General features: G+C 28.2%; 1 long non-coding RNA gene across 1 annotated transcript; it reads right to left on the reverse strand.

The window, feature by feature from the left end:
- Positions 1-567: 567 nt before the first annotated feature.
- On the reverse strand, positions 568-3,194 carry LOC145970061 (uncharacterized). Its single transcript, XR_014438311.1, has 6 exons — positions 2,985-3,194; positions 2,557-2,877; positions 2,221-2,368; positions 1,955-2,145; positions 1,677-1,883; positions 568-1,579 (listed from the first exon to the last, which is right to left on the reverse strand). It is a non-coding gene; the product is annotated as an uncharacterized LOC145970061 (long non-coding RNA).
- Positions 3,195-7,487: the final 4,293 nt, after the last annotated feature.

The following is a 7,487-nucleotide window of genomic DNA, read 5'->3' on the forward strand; positions in this document are numbered from 1 at the left end:
CTGAACAATGAATTTAATTAATGCATATTAAATCATTGATCACACTGACCTAACACCTAATAAATATATTTTTTTATTCCCATTGAGAGATGATAGCCTAACATTTTAATACAGTTATATACGCGGCAATAGAATCTAATTATAGCTGAACAATGAATTTAATTAATGCATATTAAATCATTGATCACACTGACCTAACTTTATTACATTACATGTATGTATGTACTTTATTACATACATTGATGATATTACATTACAAGGAATTACATTTTAATAATATGAACGGCACTGTTTCATTTTGTACTCAAAAACAAAACATTTGCAATACAAAACTGATGTTATCTTCAACATACTTTAAGATGTGACTTTACTTCATCTTGCCTGAACATGCATTAGCATACTTTAGAGATGCAATATTCTCTTCAACAACAATTTTATATATTCCATAAAAATGTAAAATTATGTATTATTATATATATTATAAAATTTCAATGCGCAATAGAAATTTGTTATAAAAATCGTATATCTTGGCGATTTTTATATAATTGCAAAAATGGGATCGTGAATATGAAATTCGTATACATAATATGTATATATATATATATACATATATATATATATATATATATGTATGTATATATGTATGTATATATATATATATGAATACCTTGATGAATGAAAACCTTGATTAATATTGCGAGATCGTAAAAATCTCGCCCGTGGCTGTTACTAAAATGCGCATTACTTTTACTAAAATACGCATTTTATTCAAATTTTTATTTCTACATTTCTGCGATTTGAATGAAAAAACATCTGTCATACACACACACACATATATATATATATATATATGTGTGTATATATATATATGTATATGTATATATATGTATGTATTACAAATGTTTTTTTATTCAAATCGCAGAAACGAATAAAAATTCGAAGAAAGGAATAAAAGCATAACTCTAAAATACGTGTTTTACAATTAGTTAAAGTAATATAACAGCTGCGGAGTTTCTATGACCTCGCAATATCAATCGAGGCTTCCATTTTTCTGTTCATTAGCTACTGATTACGCATGCAACGTAACAATATTTTTGAAAAATTACCTGATATAAATGATATACGTCAACTTATACGTCACATAGCAAAATAAACCAAGATCAAATGAAGCTAAAGTAGAACGGAAAGAGTAAACTAAATTATGTTATAATATATATATGTAACACAAGAACAATAGTCCGGAAAACATTAAAGTGGAAAAAAAGAGATAATATAGTGTACTGCTAGAACACATGTGTTCTTACGAGCAAATTCCAAGATATAATATCTCGTCGAAAATTTGAAAAAAAATGACAATTACTTGCCAAGTACGGGATTTCGATAAATCTGCAACGCCAACTTTTTATTATGCCATACTTATATATTGAATTTTTAAACATTGTCGGCACAAGATATCTTTTTGTGTTAGAAGCGTGAAATATGTGTTGTCCTGTATCCTTTTCATCAAAAATGTGTAGCCATCTGGGTTTAAAGTAGACAGTATTTACCAACACAAATTTTGTACTGTTGTCGATATGTTCTGTTCAAAATATTTAATTATTGAAAATGTTTTGTATAATTCTTTATTATTATTTTATACACATAATTGTTAGTCAAATATATCTGATACAATATACCTGGAAAAATTACGTCGGATATATCATATCATTTGTTATTAATTCAATGATTGAGTTAATAAATTTAACAGTATCATATCCAAAATCTGTATTTAAAACCAAAGATATAAAATGATTCATGTACATCGTTAAAAAGTCATCCACAAAATAACTATCTTCGTGAACATACACCGTGTGTGTTATCTGCAACGCATTGTTTTTAATACCCTAAAACACATTTAAATGTATCATTTTCTAAAAAAATCATGTATCATTCAGCTTTTTTGCGTGTTTTTCACCTTGCATTTAATAAATTTATTAAAGCTTTCAATTTGTCGTTAAAAGATATTTTATCATCGAAGCGAAGAACAGATTTTAATTCATTCAGTGTGGATCCTTCAGCATCATTAGAAAGTAAGGATAACATTATATATACGTTTAAAGGAGAAATTACTATATTCATCTCGGTACTTGAATAAGATAATAGACTCTATGATATAAAACATAAATTGGAAATTAGAAAACTTAAAGTTTATAAGATATCTCAAATGCACTAATTACGTACCTTGTACAATGGACTTGCAAAATTGTTACACGCTACTAATATACTTTGAAAATTATTTGGATCTTTATTCGCTAACACATTTTCACGTTTATTGCTATGTTTGTTTCAAAGGCATTTCAAAGGCTATTGACGATAATCGCAAACAACTCTGTAATACATTTGACAAAATTAAAAGAGAGCTACTGTATTTCAAATAATACTTTATTACATTAAATATAGCTAATAGTTTACATTAAATGTAGAGATATATATAAATATATATATATATATATATATACACATATTATATAAAACTATATTAGAGAAAACATTTTTTAAATATTGACGTAATCATACCTATCCATAAAAACATTATGACAATTGTGATTCTATGATATATGTGTGAAATATATTTCGAGTAAAATGAAGGAAGAATTATTAAACTTAATAAATTATTTATATATGCGTATTAGATATAGTAGCTTTCTAGTTCTTTTTCTCTTGTTTGTCAAGTTAAAAATCAACTGTCATTTTAAATGATTAGCGCTATAATACTTATTGTTAGAAAAAGTTGAAGAACTCAAAAATTCGAAATTTGCATATATATTATTCAATTTTAATCGAAAATTCTCTCTTTACTTCACATAATTTAAATGCTAACTGCTTGATCCCTCATGCCTATTAACAAAAAAAAACTGTCAAAAATATTATGGAAAGAAAACATGTTGTTTTCGCACAAAATTCAAGTGAATTTTACGTGATTTTACAGATGATCTTGAATTTACTTTAACAATGTCTCCAACGGTTTACAACTTTTGGAAAAAATTTTCATATATGCAGATTTCCTCTTGCGATATTTTGGAACAGTTACAAAATGGAACAGTAACACACTATTGATGATAGCACACTGTGTTGTTTTAACTTTATTACACTGTTATTATGTGTCTCTGTATCTAGCAACTGTCGTCAGAAGTATCACATAAAGGACACTGGAATTATAAAGAAAAAGGAAAAAAATTGTATGATATAGTTTTTTTTACAATATTTTGTAACCTATCTTTAAATCGAATAGAGTTGTGGATAACCGTATGTTTATATTAAAACACAAATAATCTTTTCATGCGAAATTATGCGATTTATTAGTTTATAGTGATAGAAAATGTATATAATAAGAGATGCACTTGTAAAAATTTATTTCATATGCGGAATAGATTGTAACTAAAATATTGTAGAAACATTATTTTTATTAAAACAAATTTTGAAAAATAATATTAATTATAAAAACTAAGTAATATTTCGTACATTTTATTATACAAAACTATTATTTTATTATATAAAATAATGAAAACATGAAATAATAATATAAAGGAATTTGTCTTTTTTTATATGATTTTACATAATAATGTATTATAATTTACAAGCTATTATAATGAATATTATAATTTACAGACAATAATAATTTTTTTTATTTGTAAGAAAAAGATCGTATATATGTAGAACGTTATTTTTTAAGAAATGTATAAACAATATATGAAAAATATATGAGCAAAAAATCATAATATTTAATCAAATCTCTTTTGAACTATAAGATTATAGTTTATTGTTTATTATAAAGATGCCTATACATGATAGCATCAAGCGTCGAGCGTCTGCGCAGAAAACCATACCGGTACCATTGCGCAGATTCAAAACGAGTTCGAATCCAGCTACAAAATTAGTTGTATATTTTATTAATATTTATAATATATAATATATAATTTAATATATAATATATAATTTAATCAATTATAATATTTACCATTAGTAAGATAAGAAGTTTTAGACTGTGAATTAATGATGATCCAATCCTTAATGTAATCATGATTAAAATTTTATTTTCATATACTTGACATACAAACTTTACAAGTATCAAATTTGTAGCCTATGAAAACAATGTTACAAAATATTTCTAACGTGGAGATATATAATAAGAGATATATAAAATAGGACTGTGTATATTACAAAAAGTATGCAAGAAAAGTTCATGAAAATTAATTCTTTAATGTTTGATTAGGGTGCTGTCACATGGCAGTCGGAATTTCGGAAAACGGAATCTCGGAAAAGTACTAGAGTGGTGATCAACCAATCAGAATTATCTAATAAAGTTTGAATGTCGGTTTTTCGATAGCCTCGCTCCCCATAGAGCGATTTTTACGGAAAACGGAATGCTATTCTAACCTCAAATTGTTTTTCAATTCAGAAAATTTCTTTATTATTTTCTGTTATAATAAACAATACATACAAATGTCACTTTTTTATATATTTTTCTATTGTATTAATTATTTTTTTTGTCGGAAAACTATCAAAATAAATTTTTCTATTTTTACTCATTTCCGAAATGCTCCGAAATATTAGTCCATGGGGAGCCCAGCCACAAAAAAAACCGGACCGACAAACACGCAACTTTAACAAATATGCAGCTATGCATAACATAAGACCATATGGACCAATGAGCATCGAGTATTATGTTATGTAAGTCAATATGGCGACTTAATACTCGATGCTCATTGGTCCATATGGTCTTATGCTATGCATATGCAGCTATGCAATTTTGTGTGTGATGGCCTTTAAGGTGGAAGCACATAAAATTGCAGGAGCGCATTACCATAAGCATAAGAAAATTGATTGGTTCATTTTCTTATGCATATATTTGTGGACCAATCAATTTCCTTATGCTTATGGTTATGCGCTTATGCAATTTTATGTGCTTTCACCTTTACCAGTATCATTGCGCAGGATTCTGAATGGCTGCGTTCAGGAAAAGCTGCTTTGTAACTGTGTAAAATTCGTGAATCTGATTGGTGTATGCTCGTAGATTCAGCCAAAATTAAGAGCATACACCAATCAGGCTCACGAATTTTACACAGTTGCAAAGCAACTTTTCCTGCTGAACGCAGCCAATGAATTAGATTCCAGCTTCATATAATGAATAACAAACATGTAAGTAACACGAGATAGAAAGAATTAGATATTCTAATATATAATACTTATTAAAATTAATATTTATTAACATTATACATAATACTACTATTATTAGTAAATTAAATATGTTATAGAATATTACTACATCAATGCATCATGTTTAAAATCTAAGGGTGCAGTCCCACGTAGAAGAAAAAGCGGAACGGAAAAGAAGTATAGTGGGGGTAAGGGCCTGAGCAGAATGGCTGCCTTATAATTTTAAGACTATGTTTTATACTTTAAGTCTTTGTCTTAGGTAACGCACAATACTGTGTGTTATGTCTCGAGTCTTATGTATACGCGAACGTTTGTAAGAAATAAACGTTCGCGTATACATAAGACTCGAGACATCCCTGGCAAAAATGAGACGTTTGTTTGGCGTTTACATGAACGTTTGTGGAAGTTCGTCGAGAGTTTAAAAACGATTAGTAAAGAGTTTGTAGAACAAAAATTGCAACACTTTAGCGTTTAAAAGACGTTTGTACGTTATAGCGTAATCGTAAACGTTTGAAAAGTCTGAGTAAACTCTGTACACGAAGATGTATCAACGTTTACTGAACGTACTCTGAAAAATGTTACCTCAGCATTGCAAAACTTTCATATAACATTATATAAAGAGTTTGTAGAACAAAAATTGCAACACTGCAGCGTTTGATAAGCATTCAAAACCCAACAGCGTTATGTAAGTGCTCTTACAAAGTTTGAAAAGCATATAAACTCTCAGAAAACCCTCACTCAACGGTTGTTAACGCTTTATAAAGTTTCTTATTTTCGCCAGGGATAACACACAGTATTGTGCGTTACCTAAGACAAAGACTTAAAGCATAAAACATAGTCTTAAAATTATAAGGCAGCCATTCTGCTCAGGCCCTAACCAATCAGAACGTTTCTCCAAAAGATATATCTGTTCCGATTTTAAATAACCGGGTTCCCCATGTACCGGAAAAAGCGGAAATAAGTAAGAGTAAAAAATTATTTTTTATGAATTATAGTTAACAAAAATAATCAATTTTGTAAAAAAATATCTTTTTATAATAAATGGAAAATTCCAATGGAATATAATTTACGAAAAAACAAAGCTAATTCAGAATTATTGAAAAATTTTAGGTTAGAATTTTTTCCGGTTTTGCGTAAAATATATTCCATGGGGAACCCAGTCATATAAAAGCGGAATGGAATAAAGAACTTTATAATAATATAAATTTAACAAGAGAAATATATTATTTTAGTGTAATTTTGTTATGTTTTTTATATTTTGTGAAAATATAAAATTAAACTAAACTATTTATATGAAACAATGATAAAATTACATTTTATATTGTAACATTTTATTAATTTTATTGTAATATTTTATTCAGAATAATATATTTTCACCTCCCATACAGCACAGAGCATTGCAGCAATATTGCAGAAATATTACAATGTTGTTGCAACATTGCAGCAACATTGCAATATTGCCGCAATATTGCTGCAATGTTTTGTGCTGTATGGGCTAATTTAATGTTAAGGCCGGTATTCATAGTCCGTTCTTATATTTAAGATCGTCTTAAGAACCCATTCAACCAATCAATGACCGCATTGCAGCTATTTGATTGGTTGAATGGGTTCTTAAGACGATCTTAAATATAAGAACGGACTATGAATACCGGCCTAAGTGTAATAAATTGTTACAAAATTTAATATATATATCTGAAAATAAAACACACACACACACACACACATATTTATTATATTATAATAAAAAAATTTACCGAACATTATTATTTTATATAAAAATAAATTTATAAATTTTATTTATGAATAAGAAAGACTAGATATGCTAGGTATGTACATACATACGAGAACGCTAGGTATAATGTCTTTTGGAGAAACGTTCTGGGTGCCTATTACGGTTCTTGAAGCGAGGTGAAAATTACAAAAGTGAACAGATTTACTAGATTTCGACAAATGAAATTGTAGATACTCTAGTAAATTTCCTCACTTTTGTTATTTTCACTTCGTTTCAAAAACCGTAATAGGCCCCCTGATTGGTTACCCCCACTATACTTCTTTTCCGTTCCGCTTTTTCTTCTACGTGGGACTGCACCCTAAGCGCGCTTATGATTTCGGACCGGTCTTTGGGCCTGAGCAGAATGGCTGCCTTATAATTTTAAGACTATGTTTTATGCCTTAAGTCTTTGTCTTAGGTAACGCACAATACTGTGTGTTATGTCTCGAATATTATGTATACGCGAACGTTTATTTCTTACAAACGTTCGCGTATACATAAGACTCGGGACATAACACAC

The sequence above is a fragment of the Camponotus vicinus genome, unplaced genomic scaffold (genome assembly GCF_025532165.1).
Source record: "Camponotus vicinus isolate PSW18456_S1 unplaced genomic scaffold, iyCamVici1.0 SCAF_4, whole genome shotgun sequence".
Taxonomy (NCBI): Eukaryota; Metazoa; Arthropoda; class Insecta; order Hymenoptera; family Formicidae; genus Camponotus; species Camponotus vicinus.